At 41.1% G+C, this 20,616-nt stretch overlaps 1 protein-coding gene and 1 long non-coding RNA gene across 11 annotated transcripts in view; one reads left to right on the forward strand and one right to left on the reverse strand.

Moving 5' to 3' along the window:
- The window catches only part of jakmip3 (Janus kinase and microtubule interacting protein 3), a 298,954-nt gene that overhangs the window by 227,904 nt on the left and 50,434 nt on the right, over nucleotides 1-20,616 (forward strand). For 8 of the 9 annotated variants that reach the window (XM_068002402.1, XM_068002401.1, XM_068002400.1 and 5 more), the window contains one exon: nucleotides 8,385-8,523. The gene's annotated coding sequence lies outside the window, so the exon portion shown is untranslated. Of the gene's footprint in view, nucleotides 1-8,384; nucleotides 8,524-9,334; nucleotides 9,361-20,616 lie in introns of all 9 variants that reach the window. The other variant, XM_068002403.1, reaches the window with a different exon arrangement.
- The window catches only part of LOC137340105 (uncharacterized), a 199,323-nt gene that overhangs the window by 88,986 nt on the left and 89,721 nt on the right, over nucleotides 1-20,616 (reverse strand). The window lies entirely within an intron of this gene.

Genomic DNA, 20,616 nt, shown 5'->3' on the forward strand with positions numbered 1-20,616 from the left:
ATCTTTGCGCCAACTACAGACAGACTGGGATGTTAGCGGACGTACCATTGAGATCTTAAACCAGTATTTCCGGTTTCTTAGGCATTGAGGGACATCTCCCAGGATTTAATTATTAATTGTCATCTGCAGCATGCTACATAACTTCGCCCCGCAAAGAGGTTTCACCAAAAACGTTGAAGAATAGGACAGTGAAGTCATTGTAGAGCAGGAGGGTAAAAGTGGCAACAAGGAATTATCTGCCGACTCACCAGTGCTGCAAGGAATACGACTACACCAAGTACTAATTCAAAATCATGTACAATTAGTATCAGATCTATGTAATTTATTAAACCTGCAATTCTTATCTGCCATCTACTCTCATTTGTAGCTGTGCTCTTGCTATATTCGAACCAATGGCACATAAATACTTGGCATAATGTTAAATGTGCAGTGTATTTATTGAATTTATTGGCTTTAGAAATCCGCCACCATTCCACCAATAGCCCCACTGTAACTTCAGTGAGAGTGCACTGAAAATAGGCTGGGATCTTGATATGCTGGATCCCAGCCTTGCAACCAAGTTTCTAGAATGTTGTTATGGGGACCGAGTCTCTACCCATCCCGTACCAGGCCATTGATGTAAGGGGAGGTAAGGGCTGGGAGCAAGGACTCTGAATGTCCTGGGCCACCTTTGAGACCCGGTATACAGTCGCTCAAGTTACGCCTGTTCAAAGCAGGTGTACCAGATGACCAAGGGGTGAATGTAGGACCCACCAGGTCCGGGTTTGGACTCCCAAAGATTTGGCCAGTTTTTCACATGTTTCAGCTAGGGGTGCGGGCTGGAGGCACCTGTCACCTCTCACCCCTCTGGCTCAAGACTTCGGCCACTTTCTTGGGAGAGCTACCCAGAGGCGCTCCTAGCCTACTGGAGGCATGTCAATTCCACAAAATCCCCCTTAACTTGCCAAGTTGCACCATCCTTTGGGCTTTTGAGGCCATTGTGTGGTGTATGATTGCTGTTAGTGTATATTGTGATGGTCCTTCTCCTTTGTGCTGGTATGTGACATGTAGCACCTAAACTAGTACATCTAAGTGATTGTATTATGCAAGGAAATAGTGTGCTGGCTGAATGCAGAGTTTCTGGGATTCTGGTAGCCTTAGCCCTCCTAGTAGTCTGCATTACAGTGGCCCTGCATCCATTACTGCTGTGGTTGCCTGGTCCTGCTCACTTACTGGCATCTCTAATGCCAGTTGTGCAGCACTAATGTGGTGTCGTCTTGAATGCCAGTCATCTCATCTGTTACTACTAACGGCATTCCAGTGCTGCCGAGCACTCTCTCAACATGTCCACTGATATGTTTGAGAGTAGAACTTTGTGCAGAAGTTTGCTGGTATCAGGAGGAAGGTAAAGGTAAATGTACTTCTCACTTTGTTCACATTTCTTTTGGGGGTCCAGCGATCATGGCTCAAAGCTAAATTGGGAACTCCCGCTCCTATTGTGAGATATCGATGAAGCATTGTATACAACCATTGACCTTTTGGCCACACTCTTTCATTATGCCTAAGCTGCATGGCATACTTTTCTTGGAGGTGAAGGTGACAAGTAAGGAACAACAAACCATTGTTGTTGATGCATCCAGGCTGAGGTGACCCTCTGCTGTTTGGGGAAAGTGCTTTGAGTAATGAACGTCTCTTTTTGTTAGAAAACAGAATCCATGAAATGCACAACTAGATGCCATTTAATTCATAGTTTTGAAACTGATCCATTTTATTTATACCTCATTGGAACTGAATTGAAACTGGCATCCTCAAAGGGAGAAATGAGATACTATTATATCAGAACAGACTAATGAACACAACAATAAAAGAGAATTAGCTCCTAAATGTTATTGTTTTGTTGATGGTAATGATCCATTCGATCTGGTGAGTCTGAATGCTCTTTGAGACCATTACTTTACTGTATCTATATCAAGCAAAGCTTCATGAGGCATTTGAAGAATTTGTAGAGGAGCTCAAAAGACATGTGAAAAGATTTGTGCATAGATTTAGATTTAGATTTTAGCATAAATCTTACTAGATAGTCCTCATTCATGGGCAGTGATGGCTGTTGGAGATGTAGCGTTGGTAGAGAGTGTGTCCACATATTTTACACCTTTTCTCAAAATTGAAGCTTTTTGGGTTCTAAGGAGGAATACGGAGATAAATTTGGAGTGCATTTATTGGGGCTGATTTTCCTCTACTTTGCCCCAAAGGACAAGCACAAGTCTTCGTGCCTTTACCTTTATACCAGGATTTCCGGAGCTTCTTCTGGAGGGAGGGGGAAACATTCTTGCACCTACTATTGGTGGGAGAGTAAGGGTAATCATGTGAATGAGGTGGGAGGTGATGTTCCTGACCCTCCTTCCTCATTTTCCTCTTTGCTGAGTAAGCACCCATTTTGAGGAGCACCCAGAAGGATGCCCCAGGCCTTGCGCCCATCTCCTCTCTGATTGGAGGATCGGAGAGGGGGAAGCAACACACTCATAGAGGCAACAAAATGGAAGGTGACTTTTCACAGAGCTGGCATTATAATCATCGGGGCTCAAGTCCTCTAGCTCCTGTTTTTGGACACTAAATGGTAAAACTTTGAAGGCGTTGAGTGGAGAGACTTAGGGGTTCAGATACACAAATCTTTAAAAATGGGAGGACAAGTTGATAAAAATGTTTTTAAAAAATGGCATCCTAGGTTTTATAAATAGAGTACACAAGCAATGGTTTGGCTGCAGTTAGAATGTTGTGTCCAGTTTTGAGTATCTTACTTTTGGAAATATGCCAAGGCTACGAAGAGAGTGCAGAAGAGATTTACTAAGATTATCCTCGGGATGAGAGGCCTTAGTTATGAAGAGAGACGAGAGAAACTGGGGCCCTATTTTTACTAAAACAGTGAAGGTTAGGAGATCTCATTTGGGGATGTTCAAAATTACAAAAGGTTTTAATAAGAGAAAATGGGCAAAAAATTATTTCCATTGGTCAGTGATTTAGCAACTAGAGGGTATTAATATGAGATCATCACCAAATGAACAAATGGAGAGGTTAGGGAGAATATTTTTATGCAGAAGGTTATTGGATTATCAGGATCCACAATTGTTTTTAAAAAGAGCAGGGAAATTGATATTATGTTCATAGCTCTTTCAGAGAGCTGGTGCAGGAACGATTGGCTGAATGGCCTCCTTCTGTGCTATAAAATTCTATTATTCTATGACTCAGATGTTTAGGTAATAAAGGAGCTGCTCATAAATCAGCACTTAGCAAGTATGGATTTTTTTTGTTGCCTGTTGCATTATGCACAATATGGCAGCACTGCTCGGTAGTACTGTCAATCTGTTTGAAGTCATCAATGACTGACAGATGGTGGAGCCAGATGACAAGACATGCAGCAGGAAGATCATTTGGCTATCGGCCATATTTGTAATGACATCATCCGTAATTATTTCCTAAAGGGGGCTGGATAACAGTAACAAAAGCCTGAAATGCAGTGAATTATAACAAATAGGGATGGTGGATACATGAGGATGCCTTAGTTTTTTATACACACCCTCAGGAAACAAGTGCTCATGATCAAATTGAGCATGGCACAAAGAGGGAGTGGAAGATCACAAAGACCAATGTAACTAAAGAACTTATCAACCAAAAAATGTAGAATGGGATGAATTACATTGAATTAATATCAGAAATGCAATAACAAAAAAGTAAAAACCTTTTTACATGTGGTTTTAAAAATGATATGGTTTATTTTACAATAAATATGTCATCGTGCGTGTGTTATCCACGATATCGTCACAGCCTCTTTAGGACCATGCTCTAGTTCTAGCATGATGTGGAGATGCCGGTGATGGACTGGGGTTGACAATTGTAAACAATTTTACAACACCAAGTTATAGTCCAACGATTTTATTCTCGCATACAGACAACGAGTTGAACTATTTTCATATTCGGACATCACGTTAGATGCTTGTGGATAGCCACATTGGCATCTCTTCTGTTTTGGCTGTAGTGGATCAATAGAAGAAAGGACTGAGTTATGTAGTAAGTTTGAACACTTTGCATTCAGCTCTGAGGGCTGATTAAAATCCAGCCTCAAGGGAAATGAGTTTAGACAGTCTCAATTCAGTTCCTAGTGGATGTGAGTCAATAGTGCAAATGTGCCCATAATTCAGCATTAATTAGTACCAAATTGTCAATCATACTCAATGATGCTGCTGGCAGTGGTTGAGATGGTGACGGCAGCGACAATACCTTGCAGTGCAGGTCACCTGGTTCAGAAGCAGTGAAGCGGGGTGGCAATGATGGGATCCTGCTGTTTCTGGATCTGTTAATGTGTCTGCTTCTGCTGTACCCTCAAGTTGTTCAGACATAAACAAAAAGGCTTTAGCAAGAAGACAGCCTACTTCTCCTCAAAGTAAATTGGAAAGAAGATTCTGGTTCCCTTCCCCATCATTTTTTACCTGCCTTCTTTTAAGTTTTCCCAACCTTTTATTACCTTCCTGCTTCAAGACGTTCATTCAGCATAGTCTTCACTCCTTTCCCCTTTCAGAATGGGTATTAACATGATGGGCAATCTCAGCCCAGGTTTCCAAGACATGTTCTTTTTTGGACATTGTGTACCAGCCTCTTATGAGTTCTGCTCAATGAAGCGAACTTTACTTCTGCCTCAGCTTGGTACTGTGGGAACTACTGCTGCCACCTTCTGTTACATTTATTTTACTGCTTTTTAATTTTTAATGTGACTTATACAATTCAGGTCTCAGTGAGGATGAAAGAAATGTTGAATCACTCAAAACATTGCAATAAAACACCAGAAAAATGACTCTTTCCTGCTGCGCCTAAAATTCAGGGTTTAGTTTTACACCTGTTTTGAACCAGCATAATAATATCCTGGGGGCAAAGCCATTATAATGAGCCGAAATATATTCAGGCACGGAGATTGATGCACAGATGTAAAGGTGCGAGGGAATTCGGGCATAGCATAATTACATGCGTAACATACTTGTGCCCGAGTTTCCTCAATTTTTTATGCTGGGTATTTGCTTTATGCCCCAAATACATGTGTCTCTGGGCATAAATACAAAGGAAATTCCACCCCTAATTGTTGTTTTGTCAGAGGACATTACAGCTTGGAATGTTTCTGTCAGTTACAGGTTTCAGCTAAGAAGCACCCAGTATTTTAGGGTTGTTTTGCATCTGTAACAAACTATGATGCATGGCGTATGATGTCTGCATATGCTGGATGCTTTTTAATAATATTACTAGTTGATCTTGAAGTAAAGTAGGAGGATATGGCGTCTTTTAAGGATGTGGATATTTTGCAGCAATGCCCATATTAAGGGAAAGGATGTGTTGTTTCAGAGGGAGAATGTTAGGTTTGCAAGCAATTGAGAAGGGGTGTGGGAGCAGTTAAGGGGACTGAGGAAGTAAGCAGTTATGGACCGGTTAGTAATTTAGGGAGAGATTAGTGAGTAAATGGAGGAGAAAGTAACAAAGATTTGGGTAGCAATGAATACTTGGATACAAGAGTTAGTAATGAAAAGCCAAGTAAGGGCATGAAATAAACCTGAGGAGGAAGTGTGCATTGGGGGCAGTGAGTATTTTGGAGGGAATTGGGGCAGCAAGTACCTCAAGTGGGGTGGTCGAGTTATGAGAATTCAAATTGGTGGCTAGAGCAAGTGAACTTTTCAGGGTAGTGAGTAATTGAGGAGAGAGCAATTAGTATTGGGGAGGATGACAAATATAGGGTTAAGGGAGTAGATACTGGGTATGGGATTCGCAAGCAGTGAGGGGTGAATGAGCAGTTGAGGGATGAGTGAGCAGTCGGGGGGAGGGTGGACAGCGGGCACTTGTGGACAGCGGGCACTTGGGACCAATGGGCAACAGTGGTCACTGGGACGATGTGAATACTGCGCATTGGGCAGGAATCACGCGCTCCCCTACTTCCGCTCAGATTTTTGCACAAGTGGAAATTAGGCCATAACGTGGAATTGTATGAGAAGGTATCCACGGGTGTATTGCTATAGTAACGTTACTGGCTTGATAAAGAAATTATGCTACTGCCGCAGACACTTCCTTTTATTAATGTTAGATAGTCTTATGTTGGTGCTATAAATTCAAAAATCAACTTTTACACACTCCAGACCTTTGCCAATTATTATGCTTGAAATAATTTGGATTCCAGGAGACTGGTGTCCATGAGCCAGTTTCCAACTACATTATGAAATCAACTTCGCTTATCCCAGCAGTAGATTTGTAGACCTACAAAAACTTGTCTACAATTCTCCCCTTCTTGTTGGATTTAACAGTACCAATGACAGAAGTCAACTCATGCCAGTCTCCTAGAATATAAATTAAAACAAGTCCAAAATAAAACCAGCGTTCATTAGCTGCCCTTGAGGTTAACCTTACCATAGTCTTACTTCAATTCATGTTGCAGGCATTTGGTGCCAAAAGTAGTGATGAGATAGGATCAAGAGCAGGGGGCGTGGGATTAAAAACCATGATTCCATTGCTTATAAATTTCACCTTTTGCATGATCCTTACACAGAAAGGCACTCAAAGATACAGAAAGTCTATTTTTAAAGCACTTTCAAATGTGATACCGAAGCAATATTTTATTTGTCTGTAACATGGCTTTATCCAAGGAAAGGAACAATGTCCTTAAACCTCTGAGTCCTTGTGAGGAAGGGCTCTGTTTGTCAGATGAAAAATTATCCCACTTGAGCACATACTTCTGAGTCACAATAGAATTGTAAAGAAGCTGGCCATTCATTATGGAATAGAAAATTCTATTATTTCAAAACAGGGCACACAACAAGGATTTGGCTCTCCAGGAGCTTGTTTATAGCCTATTTATATTATAATGTTGTCTCTGAAGGCAGCCTTGCCAAAGATTTGTACCTACACAATCGTTCAGATACTGATCTTCAATCCATCACTCAATATGAATGGGAGAAATTTAAGTCACAGACAGTTGCATCATATTGTGAAACTACTTCCAAAGGAAGTCATTTTATATATAAATGGAGTTTGAGCATGAATTTGTGTGGCAATTCAGCCATTATGCATGCAGTTCCAGCTAGGTTCCAGAGAAAAATTGGGCCTGAATTTGCTATAAAAATAATGGTGAGGCTAACAGCGGAAATCCAGATGTTGTTGGCCGAGATGCGATGCTCCTCCAAAAGCTACGCGAAAATGGCATCTCGCTGACTGGCTCCTGCTGAACAGTGTGAAGTTCCTGTACTTAACCTGATACATACGGATTAAACTCGCCAAAAAAAGTTAAGTCAAGTCATTTCAAGTCTGAGTACGCTTTTAATGGTGTGGTAAGTCTTAATTACTGCCAAACAACCTCTCTGGCACTGAAAATTAACTTTTACAAGTGTGGAGTCTCATTCCTTCAGATTTTAATTATTGTTGGACATTAAAAAAAAGTAAATAATTTTTTTAACTTTTTCTTTCTCTTTTATTTCTGTCTCTTAATTCAATCTTTCTTATCCTCGCCTTATTTCACTTTCTGTACCTGATTTGACATTGAATTCACTATTCTAACTTAAACTTCCTGGTTCAGATTCTGCGCCGCTCATTAACGATTCTTCAATCTGATTTGTTAAGGAGATACACGGTTGCTTGCCCTGTTCACACAGGTCCAAGATGCCCCAGGTCTGTTCGCCGCACACAGCAAAATCCGGCCCTTTGAAAACTATCATATGCAGATAAAGAAATGCAATGGCATAGTCAGCCCTGGCCATTCTCACAACTACCGGCTCAAAAATGGTATTGCTAGAAGGCTGGGACCATATCACTTGCCTGCTATTCAATCACAGCATGTTGAGTGGAGTGTTGAAACCAAGGGCGAGGAAGAAAATAATGAATACTTTTAAAAAATAAGAACACAGAATAATAAATAACCTTTTATCAGCCCATTGTTAATAAATGAAGGCTCCTGTCGGTGTTCTCTTTTACTTTATACCAGCCATGTCATTAGTTTAAAGTATTTGGGCTATGAAAGATTATAGTAGGATTCAAGCTGATAAAATATATCTTAGCATTCAAATAATATATTAAAGTTCAAGACAACGCCACTTAATTTAAAAGCAGCATTAAAATAGTCCTTCCATTGGCAAATTTAAATTACAGAGTAAACTGAATGCATACGGCTGCTTTGATAAAGTATATTGTTCATAATCTCTTTTTCTAAAAATGTGATTGAAGGGATTTCAGTTATCCAGGAATATGATACACAGGACATGGAACTGAATACATTGATTCAGATTGCCCAAGCCTGCCTTTTGATGCAGCATTTGAATCAAAGGGCCAGAACCGATGCTGTATAAATTAGTGTTTGATTTTCAGTGCATGTATTTTTTTTAACTCAGAAGCCAAGATGAAGAACCAAGGCCCTAGTGCAGAACAACATCAAGGGTGAAAACGCTATAAGAGATGAGATAAATCAGGAAGTAATGATTCTGGATTTTAAAGACCTGAAGTTGTATGAGGGAAGAAAGACTGAAAAAGGTAACTAATTCCACATTTTTGAGGGCCTGTGAAAGAATGGCTTACAACAGTTTGTGTGGTGTATCTTGATTTTGACACAGTGAAGATTAGGGGGGAGGGGAAGAATATGTAGATTGGTATATTTGGAGATTTCTAGGAATGGGAGAGGGAAGTTGAGAGAGGCACTGACCAAAGTAATATCAATAAACTAGAGAGAAACAAGAAACATAGTGATGGATAAAGAGAGATAGGTTGGAGACTAGAGGTAAGAGATGGATTACTTGTCAAACAACAAGCTTTTTCTTGTATCCTGTATGAGAGAAGCTTAAAGAGAATTCCCAGATATGGACGCGCGATGCGGGTTTTGGATGTGCTTGCACTTTATAGAGATTTAAAAGTTTTTGAGGGGAAAAGAAGAAGAAACATACCTTCTTAGATTAGCTTTAGCAACGGAGGAATAAGAGGGTTCCATTTGAGGTCAGGAGACAATCAGGCTAAGAATGTTGATCGATGACAATGAACTAAGTGTGGAGCTATCAAAGCTAAGAGGTGTAGTTACCTTGTCTGCTTGGGGAGAATTGCATGTGAAAAGTCAGATTGCCTAAGCACCAATATACTTTTGTCTCTTGAATCCAAAATATTTGTTGTATGTTTCAGTGTATAATATTTTAATGTGAGAAGACAATGCAGGAAGTTATTTGAATCTAGGCTCCCATTGATTGTACATCATTATGTTTGTTATATTGTGCCTTGCAACAAATTTAAAACTGGCTGTTGAGTGGTGAGCTGCACTAACATCATAGGGCATAAACAGATTATGTTCTTATTTCAGGCACATCTCATAAGGATAACCATCTGGTAAGGTCTGTTTAACAGTACAATATTGCTTCTTGTTGCAATGGTTCCAATAAATTAATTGCTCACCATTATGGTGGGTTATGCAAAATAACATGTAGATTCAGAGCTCCCTTTTATGCATTTGCACATATATGGTGATAGTTTTTTTTTTCTCTTTTCTTTAAGGAATTCAAATGATCAGAAGTGGGTAAAGAAAGAGATTTTTTTAAATCAGAAAAACTGCTCAAAGTGAGGGATGTTGGCGCTGGGGATGGGATATTTCCATTTCAGATGCCCAGTGTCAGCATCAAGCACTGGCAGATCAGGTATAACAACAGCTTACATTTGTCAAGTGTCTTTAGTGTAGCAAATTATCTCATACTACGTCTCATTTATGCATCACCCCTGTCTATGCTGACCTACAATCAACTCTTGGTCCCCCAATGTATCATATTTAAAATCCTTGTCCTCATCTATAAATTTCTCCATGGTCTTGCCCCACCCTATGTCTGCCATCAACTCCAGCCCTATATCACTTCCTGAAAGCTCCACTCTTCTGACACCAGCATTCTGTGCACCCCCTTCCCTTGACCTCTATGTCCCATTGGTGACAGACTGTTCAGCTACCTCAGTGCCCTTTGGAACTCTCTACCTAAACCTTTCCATCTCTCCACCTTTAAAAATCCTCTCAAGACTCATGTCTTTGACCAAGGTTTTGGTCACTCTCCTAATATTTCCCTATTTGTGAAGCACCTTGGGGTATTTCTTACATTAAATATGCTATATAAATGCAAATTGTTCCTGTTGTAATAATGAATATTCAGTTCATTTGCCTCTTTGTTACAGATTCTTCAGAATCAGCTCATCATGTGTGTAAAAATATACATATGCCATAATTTCTTTAAGAGTTGCAGCAGATTGTGTGGCTCACTGATTATTTCGCCTCTGAGACCTGGGTCTGGATTGTCCTCCATTTGGTCACTCATTTTTGGGTGTACCAAGGATAGCCAATGTAGGACAATTGGGCTGAAAGACCAAACACCAAATCCGCCACAAAATCTTACACATTTGGCTTGGGCCCTGCTGGGTATGGACATCTTGGCTGCTGCGTCCAGACCCCATCATGTGTAAATGTCAGTGGGTGGATAGAGTTTGACAGAGTCAGTTAGGATCCAGTGGTCATTGACCGTAGAGAATGCCTCAAAGGAAGATTGGGGCCTGCTTGTAGTGGGCTTCAGATCTAAAGGTCATGTGTGGTACCGGTAAGAACATTTTTAATTAGTATAATTGGAAGTTAATTTTAATCATTTTTGTAGCTTTTTTCCGCCACACTACCTCTATAACTTTAGTCAATCATAAATCCCAGCTTCCACCATGCTTGCTTCCAATTTCGGCATTCTGTATGCCTACAGATCTATTCCCCATCCTCCATTCCACCATCACGGTCCAGCATTCTGGAACTCCCTTTGTAAAGCCCTTCACCTTACCTCACTTTCAAAACCTACCTCTTTAACTACACTTTTGGTCATTTCCCCTAACTCGCCTCCCAAATTCCTCCTCTTTGTAAAGCTAATTGAGACAATTTGCGATACTAAAGGCACTTGACAAATGTAAGTTGTTGGTACACCTTATCTGCAAGTGCTTGATGCTGACACTGGGCAACTGAAATGGAAATGTTCCATTGCCTGAAATGTCCTTCAGGGAATTTCAGGAGTGATTAGCGTGGGGCTGGGAGAAGACAACATGCTCAAGGACCCTATTAAAATATTCTCAGTTACAATCCCAGTTGTCTTACAGTAAAAATGTAATGCAAAACTAATGGGCTTGTTTGGCCTAGTAGCCTTTTCCTATTCCTAAAAATTCTTACATTCTTTAGAACACCTACGTGCAAAGTTGCAATGTCCTTTAAACAAAATAAAATGCCTTATTCTTGATGATGTACAGTACTTGACTGAAATACAGTCATGTCCTAACCAAGAATGGTGATACCTGTCTTATGCACTAAAAACATACAATTACATATTTTCTTTAATATGTATTATCTACCACTTATATTACTCCCAGATTCTCCCCCAAACCTCTCATTGTTTCCTTGTCAAAAGTGCTGACACACAGCTGTTCCCCAGCCTCTGTCATTGGTGTTCTTGAGCCAGCCAAGAGGCACACAGGAATTGATAGAAATGGTGTTGACTAATTCACTAATTTTGCTTTTCCTTCCTCTGGATAGTACGCTGCCCTCTAATTAATACTTCCTCCTGATTAGCATGGCTGAGCTTAGGAACTCACTGTATGGAGATTATTGGGGTAAACAGTCTACCCCATGGATACAGCAAGATGCAACATTAATGTCGTGCATCACCACCATGCCTCATTGTAGCTCTAACCATTTTTCACAAATTTCCAAATAACAATTTTATTAACAAAATATCCTTAAAGTTGTTAAGGCTATTTATCTCTTTCATTGTGTTTAAAATTAACACTGTACAAAATCTTAAGTTTTAATAGCGACTTCTGAAGGTGCTTCAGTACTGCAGTCTTTATAATCACTGCTTTCAGGAGCTGATGATTCTGTCAGACATTTTTTTGGTGGAGTTTTCTGTGAAGAATAGAGTAACTGTGTAATTACAAAGGCCAGCAGCGTTAGAGAGCTGTAATCAGCGTATGAAGGCCTCAGTGAATATGCAGCGCTACCATCTTCATTAACATTGAAAAGGCCTTTCCTCTATTTAGTTAGCATTCCCAGCTGCTGCATTGGAGACTACATAAATTTTATTGATACAAAATTGATTGCTCCCATCTGCCAGCAATTCTCAATATCCTTCATGCTGTGACTTTTAAAAGAGCATTCCCTCCAGCCCTGTTAAAAGTACACACCGATTCAATAAATACTGCATGGAATTTCCAGATAGTGTACGCCACATAAATACTGCATGATATTTGGGAACCAACAGTCTTGTGAAGGACCCAGAAGATCTGCATTTACTTAATTCCCTCCCTCAACCAAAAAAATTTTTTTTAAGATAACATAGCTTTTATTAATAATTCATAAGTCCATCATTCTGTGATTTTGTTGCTTGCCCCAAACAGGATGTGACTTTTGCAGCTGAAACAGCCGGCTCGGTATATATATCATCACTGTCTTGGGACAAGGACCTCACGCAAGCTGTTATCCCCAGGTTACTAAATTCAAAATGGTGAACCCAACCATATGATAGGAGCTCTTAGTGTCTAAACTTTAGGATGAATGCAACAGTCAATGCAATAAGAACAACTATGCTTGAGATTTGCTTCTAAATAACTATAGCAACGCTAGTATCAATGTGAGAGTGTTCTTTATTGTTCAATGTGATATTTTCTATGTGATCTATTTTGGTTGCTATGGAGTGAATTTTCAGGCCTCCAGTCTGGCGGAAACAGGATAGTACTGCTCCCAAAATAGTGGGCAATGACTTACTGCCCTATTGCCGTGGAAATGTTCCCCTGGCCCCACAAAAATAATTTAGAACCTACCTTACCATGACTTCTTTGGTTCTATCAAGTACACGGCGCACATTCCAACCAGTTCGATCTTAAAATGGAAGTCTGGGTCCTATGTACGTCATAGGGCCCCCGAGTTGCATATTTAAAAGGGCCCATCACCTGAAACAGGCTGATGCTCTGGCAGCCCAGCCGTAGGCCCCTCTAAAAGTGGCAGCAGGCCAATCGTCACCGTTAAGGGGGCAGTAAGTCTACCGAGCCCATTTTGAAGCCATGACCATCTCATTAACACTGATTTCAGGAAGTTAAAATCAGCACTAGTATATCAGAAAGTCTTTTGTCTAGTATATTAAAAAGAAACAAGTGCCTCTCCCATGGCACTGTTGATGTAAATCAGAAGGTACAGTGTTTTATAAGGGCTAAGGAGAATTAGACCATGTAACGCACAGTTCATTATCCTGCTCCTAAAGGATAGGTGTGTGATTCTTTAAGACTACAAGATGTAATCACTCAGCAATTTTTAAATGACTGCTTCAGTCATTATAGGTCAGACAGATTCTTTCTTCTAATTGTTATTAAGTAAACAGAGGCTCAAAGCTTACTCAGTTTATCTGTTGTTTGGTCAGGGAACTGTAGAGATTGGATTAGTTTCAGTTTGCAGAAAGAAGACAGCATCTTAAGTGTGGACACTTAATATCATTTTTAATAAAGACAGATTTTTAAAAAATGATACATGTGTTTTATAGAATAAAGTAAAAACGGATTGGCATCCTGTTATAATTTTTATCCAATAAATATACCCAATGCCTTAATACACTTACAATTTAATTTCTCATGTGTTTTTCAAGTTGATGTACTCAATAGATAAATACACATAAGGATTCTGGCATGTATGTGCTATCATTTTACTTTATGTTGTTTTTATTATTTTGATATCAAAGTTTTAGTGTAGCCCTCAAACACGATATAAAATGTGTCTTGGACTACTTTGGTGGCTTTGAGCATTAGTGCACTATTACTCAATGACTGGTGGAGGGACTGTTCTGCTCAGCTGCCAATCTGAGTTGCATTGAGTATGGAGGCACCGACCGAGGCTGCAGTCTCAAGCAAAAAAAAATGCAAAATCAGAGGGGAAAGTCACACGAAGATGGTCCTCGGCATTTTGTTGGTGGTGGCCTGGCAAAAGACCAGGTGCCCATTTCTTCCTGCATGTATAGGACTAAATGGATGAAGAAAGGTAATATAAAAAAGGGGAATTTACTCAAAAACTTCCCATAAAAAAAGAGAAAAATGTTTATCTACCCCCCAGTATGAATTGCAATGACAATTCTCATCTAACATTTGCTGAAAATTGCTTTTACCATCAAAGCCAAATGAGGTGTGCCTCTTCGATTCTTCCTGCTTTACTAGCATCCTGTTCCACTAATGAACTGCAATAATATATTTATTGTTTGAGAGATGAGAGAACGCAATCACGCATCATGAAGTGTTCATCTTCTTCGGCTGAGTGTTTAGTGTATTTTTTCTTAAAACGTTCATTACACTAAGGCCTTGCAAATGGATCAGAACTGGGTACACAAACTGAGGTGGCTGACAGCCCCCTCAGGAGGGGAGGTCAGTGCTGACTTTAAAGCCTGTACATGCCTTTTAAAAAGTGACATTTCCTTTCCTACCCATATGCTGTCTGAATAATCAATCAAATCTAATCTCAGCATTGCTACCATTACATTTGCAGTCACTTAATTGGACTCTTTTTTGGATAAGCATGATAGAATGAGCAATAACATTGGAATAGATTTCTCGCATCAAGTAGCCCATTATTTTGCAGGTTGATTTTGCCCCAGTTAGTCCAGTTAACTGTCTAAGTATTCCATTAGGCATCTTTCATTTAAATCAGAAGGTAGGCTGAGTATAAATTTTCACACCTGATTTATCCCATTTAATAGCACATCTTAAATTCAGCTAATTTTCTTTTCTTGTATTGGTAGGGGAATTATGTCTTTTATTCAGAGGATACAGGAATTAGAAAACAGGAATCCAGTCAAGGAATTCAGAGCATGTCACAATCTGCATGCGTAAAAATTAAGTAGTTTATGATTGAACCTTGAGATTGGTTTTCCTCTCAAATCTTCAAATACTTTACCAGTTATTATTTATAATTCTGAAAACTTGTAAAGTATATATTTTCCAGACATGATAAAGAATTTTTAATATTGAACAAACTTAAGTGATAGAAGGTAATTTGTGCAATGCTATTGTTGTCTGCTCTCTTTGGCTTTGTGACCACCATGTGACTTTGGATCTCAAACAGTATCAATTTTGAGTCATGGGGGTAATTTTAAGCCCCTCACATCGGGCGGGAGAAGTTAAATCGGTAAATATGTGAAACCCGACCGCAACTCGTCACGAACGCGCCTACGTCCGGTTTAACCGCAGCCAGTATGGGGGCATCTGAGTAACCCGCTCTAGACTGGGAGCTCCTCTGAGGAATTGCCCTCTGCCATCACTGCTGTCATTGAATGGCCTCTAAGAGAACAGAAGGCAATATTAAGCATCATCACAGATGTGTGATGTTGCGAGGAGCATACTGAGGTGTTCAACATGCCGTGCATTGTTTACATCAATTCATGTTGTGTGTGATGAATGTTAAAGTTGTGTCACCAGACGTTTGTGGGGTGCCAGTCTCGGCATCCCCAACGGACAGGCACTCGAGGGTGCGGCTGATCTGCAGAGCCTCCTCCTCCGCGTCTGTGAGGACCACTATTTGTGGAGGCCCCCCTCCAGTCTTCACCCTCTCGCGTGCATTCTGAACTCTTTTCTCCTAGAAGGGGAGAAAGTACAGACGTGTGAGTGAGTGATGGTGAAGTGGCCAACCGATGAATGCATTGTTTGGTTGACGCTGACCATGAAAGAGGTGCATCAGAGGATGAGTATGAGACAGAGACATCACATTGGATCAGGATTGGGGTGAGTGATAGTGGCGGGGTCACAAGTGGGGAGGTGAGGAAGTGCTCAGGAAGTGCAGGTAATTTGAGGATGAGCCTTAAGTGGGTGTGAGGAATGATGTGATGGAGTAGTGTTGGCAGTGAAGAATGAGTTGGGGGGGTGGGGGGAGTTTTTATGGAACACGAAATGCAGGAGAATCAGTAAGTGTACTCACTTTTGCTGCCCTAGTTAGGTCATTGAAACGCTTCCTGCACTGGACCCAGGTGCGGGAGATGTTGCTCCTGCTGATGATCTCCTCTGCCACCTTGAGCCAGGCCTTCTTGGTGGCAGAGGCAGACCACTTCCAACTGTCAGCCGGGTAAAAAATCTCCCCCCCTCCTCCTCACCCCAGCCAGTAACACCTGGAGTGAGGCATCATTAAATCTTGGAGCAGCCTTGCCCCTGTGCTGCTCCAAATTGTGTTCTTGGTCTTTGCTCCAGCAAAAGCCACTGGAGCAATGGCCCTTTGAATCTAGACGCTCCAGCTGAACAGCCTATCATGCGGGTGCGCAGTCCACCCACTGCGCAACTTTTGGACGGCAAACCTGGAAGCCACGTTGAGGGCCACCAATTAACTCGCGATTGCGTGGGGAACGGTAAGTTTTTATTATCCAGGTTTGCCGAGCGCCCATTGACTCCCCCGCTGCCATCCCGCCACCCTTTGAAAATTGAGCCCAATGTTTCAGGTCGATGACCGTTCATCAGAATGGGAAGATGTTAGAGATTAACAATTTTTAAGCAAGTACACAGCTAGAGAAAGAGGAGGGGGGGGGGGAAGGAAAGAACAATGGGGGAGGTCTGTGATGGGGTGGAGGGCAGGAGTGATTAAATTACAAAAGGGATGGTGGTAATGTGACAAGTAAAGAAACAAAAGATGGGTCCAGAGAAGCTGTAAATGGTTACAGCAGAATAGCAGGGTGGGTGGGGAGAAAAAAGGAAAATCTTTGGACTCACACTCACTTATCTCTCTCTATCTCATCTCCCTTTCTCTTTCTTTCACACAATTAGGCATGGGATTCAACTGGATGTGATTAAAACAACTACTTTTATTCAGAATAGATGTGGTTTCATCAAGGCCAGGCCATCATTGCCAACCACAAATATCAAATATGATGACTGTTTAGTAAATAGGTATTTTCTGAGCAAACCAAAAATAATTTTACATTTACCTAGCATGTATTACACAAACTAATGCGCATGAACCATGTTATGGCCTCCTTAATTCTCGACACAGCTTTAAATAGAAGGTACTGTAAAGCAATATATTATATTTCTTTCATGTTTAGACATATAAAACACAATAATAGTTCTGAAATTCCAAAAGGATTCTCCCGATTTCCTGCTACAACTCCAATGGCAGACTGAGAGAACCCCCAGGGAAACATCGTAAATGGCTATTAATTGCCACATACTCTGTTGCCCCAAAGGTGCGACGAATCTTCCACTGAAGTTATGTTTCAGGACTAATACTTTGAACAAAAATAATACAAATTATAATACCTTTCAAATCTCAACAAGGATGGAGATTGAATTTAGCTGTAGCATCAGCTTAAGCGGTTGTTTATATAGCAGATGTTAAGAAAAGAGTAAATGAATTTGTATCGTTTCATCTTTAAAAATATCCTTTACAACAATGCTTCGTGTTACTAAAAAGATCCTGCTTACATTCTGTTTACATTCAGGATTTCCATTCACACTTTCCCTCCAAATGGTACAATCCTTTCAGATTTCCATCCTTTACATTAACCCTTGTTCTGCTATTCTTGTTTTGTGTTCTATCTTTGGTACACACACTACAGAAGAGATGCAATTGGCCCCCAGAACACATTACAAAATAAATAAAGGGAAAATTCAAGTGCAAAATTTAACTTGTCATTTTTCAGCCCTCTTAAAAATTTTTAGCAAAATGTAAGCACTATCATTCATAACTAATTTCACAGGTTCGTCAGTACAGGATATTGCCACTGGTCCCATGTCATGATGCTTCACACTCCCAGCTGCTTCCACAGTGCCCCCAAGCCCTTCAGTATTCCTCTATTTCTCCCACAACCTCAACATCCTGAGTTCCCCAATCTCCAGGCCCTCCCTTATGTATTCGCACCCACCCAGAACTACTAGGCATCATCCCCACAGTGCTACCAGGATTCACAGCCAACTCCCATGATTATTCCCATTTTTTGCCCACCACCATCAAATGCTACCAGAGCACAACCGTCCAAGGCCGCAGATCACAATCCGAGTGGGTTTTCCCAGGTCGCAGCTTTCCCACATGGCATCCCCCATAATTACTCTTTGGTCCAGTCTCCCCCTCAACTTCTTCCCAGGCTCCAGCTGTCTCCCATCATTACTCCAATCCATTGCTTCCCTTTGCCCACACTCTCCCCCCAGATCCTGCTGTGTACCCAAGGACAAGTCAGTATCGTTACTTCTGCCACATTCACTGGCTGGCCCATAACGCTGATATTGAAGTGTGCATTTTAATTCAGCTCCAAAAAAACACTAAAACCATGGATTAACGAGTGTACTTAGCCTAACTCAAAAACATGGAACAATGCACTGTTAACCCTTGATTGGCCACAAAAAAACAGAGAAATTGAAGGAGCAGAGAATGAAGGATGAAAGGAGAGATGCAGAAAAAAGCATATCAATGGAATTTATAAACTAGTGAGTTGCTTTTGTTTTCAACTCACCAGAGATGAAAAATAACTCACTTCCTGCTGGGAAAGTGTTCAGCATCTTCCAATATAATTCTGTTACTTCTGTTACTCAATACAATTCCTTGAAAACCCTAAGTTCAAACCCTCACTCATCAGAATCTCATCAGGTTCATCGAGTTACATAGCTTCCATTCATTAAAGTCACCGAGGTTTAGTACCATTACGGTGGGGCATTGGCAACACATATAAAAAGAAATACAGTAGCTGTTAAATTGCTGTGACATGATTCTTATTCATGAGCAAAGGTAAAGGTTATTTTGAATGCAAACAATTACCAAGAAAACTAAATTATTCATACAATGTCAAAAAAGGTTGACATTTAGTTGCATGTGACAGCATTAAATTATAATCTCAATCAAGATGACTGTTTAAAAGAGTTTATCTACCCTTTATAAAAATTATAATTGCAAATACTTATCTGAAATATTTCAAATCTTAGTTGTCAAAAAACTATGGAATAGAAGGGAATGAATCACGATCCACCACTTGGTTTAACAGACTCAGTCAATCACTTCAACTGGAGTTGAACACATAGGGCTCGGTTTTCCCGGAATATTGAGGGTGTGTTGTGGGTGGGGGGGCTCCAAAAATCGGGGCAATCCCATTCGGGTTCGGAGCCCAGCTCCAACCTGCCAACTTCTGAGTTCCCCACAAATGCACCTGTGTACACACGGGCATCCGGAATCCAGAAGTCCCGCCAGATAGTTAAAGAGCTGAATGTACCTCACTGAGGCACTTAAGGCACCTTACTTGTGACAGATTACGTGGTTGGAATGATTTTTAACTTAACTGGGTGGCTTTCCCATGGCTTCTGATTCACGTCTGGTGAAACCAGGGCCGGGTTAGGCAAAAAGAAACAAAATAAATTACATAAAACCATTGCACAAAGTTAAAACACAAAAATCAACCTACCTTTCCACCCTGCTCCGATGTCCAATGTCTCCCGCCCCGATCTCCCCTTCTTCACCCCCCCCCCCGATGTCCCGCCAATCTTCCCCTCTCTCCCCCGATCTGTCCCCTCTCCCCCCCCAGATCCTCCCCTCTTCCCCCCCCCCCCCCCCCGATCTTCCCCTCTCCCCCCCCCCGATCTTCCCCTCTCCCCCCCCACCCCCGATCTTCCGCTCCAGCGCCGGATGACATCTTGCTCTCTCTCTTTCTCTCCCCCTGCCTCTCACGTTGTAGCTCCTGACGGCAGCCAGCCTGTCAATCAGGTTGGCTGCCGGTAGCGAAACCCGGAGAGCACGTTAATCATCAGCAATCACGATGCGATCGCGTCGGAAACGGTAAGGTTTGTTTATTTGGGTTTGCCACGTGCACCTTCACACCCCCCCACGCTGCCAACCCGCCACTATTCCAAAATTGAGCCCATAGTGTTCGTGATCAGTGATTTATTCCTGAGATACCCCTACCTCAATAACACTATGTTCCAATTCTTGTCGATATTTCTTTCTGGTTCAGCTTCATTTTAATCTCTTTAGCAGGAGCTGCAGAAATTACAGACATGTTTCAGTCATTTAATGCACTATGGGGAGTTCCTCCATGCAGATCAACTAGAGTCAGATCCTTGATGTGTGCTGAATAATTGAGGCATCAGCTCTGCTCTGACTAGGTTAATTGTGCAGGTACATGACTCAATCAATGGCCATATGGCTTTCTTCCAGATATGCAAGCTACTTTAGTAAAATTAGATGAGGGGTAAATGGAACATGTTCTATATGTGGATCAAACTCCAGTAGGCTTGTACGTTGGAACTGCCTATAGTGATTTTCAAAGAGTAAATGCATGTGAGTAGCCATTCTCACCTGACCACCATAATTCAAAATTGTGCTGCAGTATTTTGCTTAAAGGGACGCTCTCCTCATGAAAAAGCATTTGGAAAAGCATTTTTTTTTCCATTTGCTTGCAAATTAAATGCCATAAGTCATATTAAAATACTGTACTTCATTATTTTGTTTGCATGTGACATCATCATCATGAATCATATGGCGGAACTTTGATGGAAAGGAAAATCAGGCAAGATGTATAACGGGTGGCCAATCCGATATCTCCAGTTTTGCACCAATGCTGAAGTTGAGAGTTCCACCCACAGAAAGAGGCC

This window comes from Heptranchias perlo, chromosome 21, assembly GCF_035084215.1.
Source record: "Heptranchias perlo isolate sHepPer1 chromosome 21, sHepPer1.hap1, whole genome shotgun sequence".
NCBI lineage: Eukaryota > Metazoa > Chordata > Chondrichthyes > Hexanchiformes > Hexanchidae > Heptranchias > Heptranchias perlo.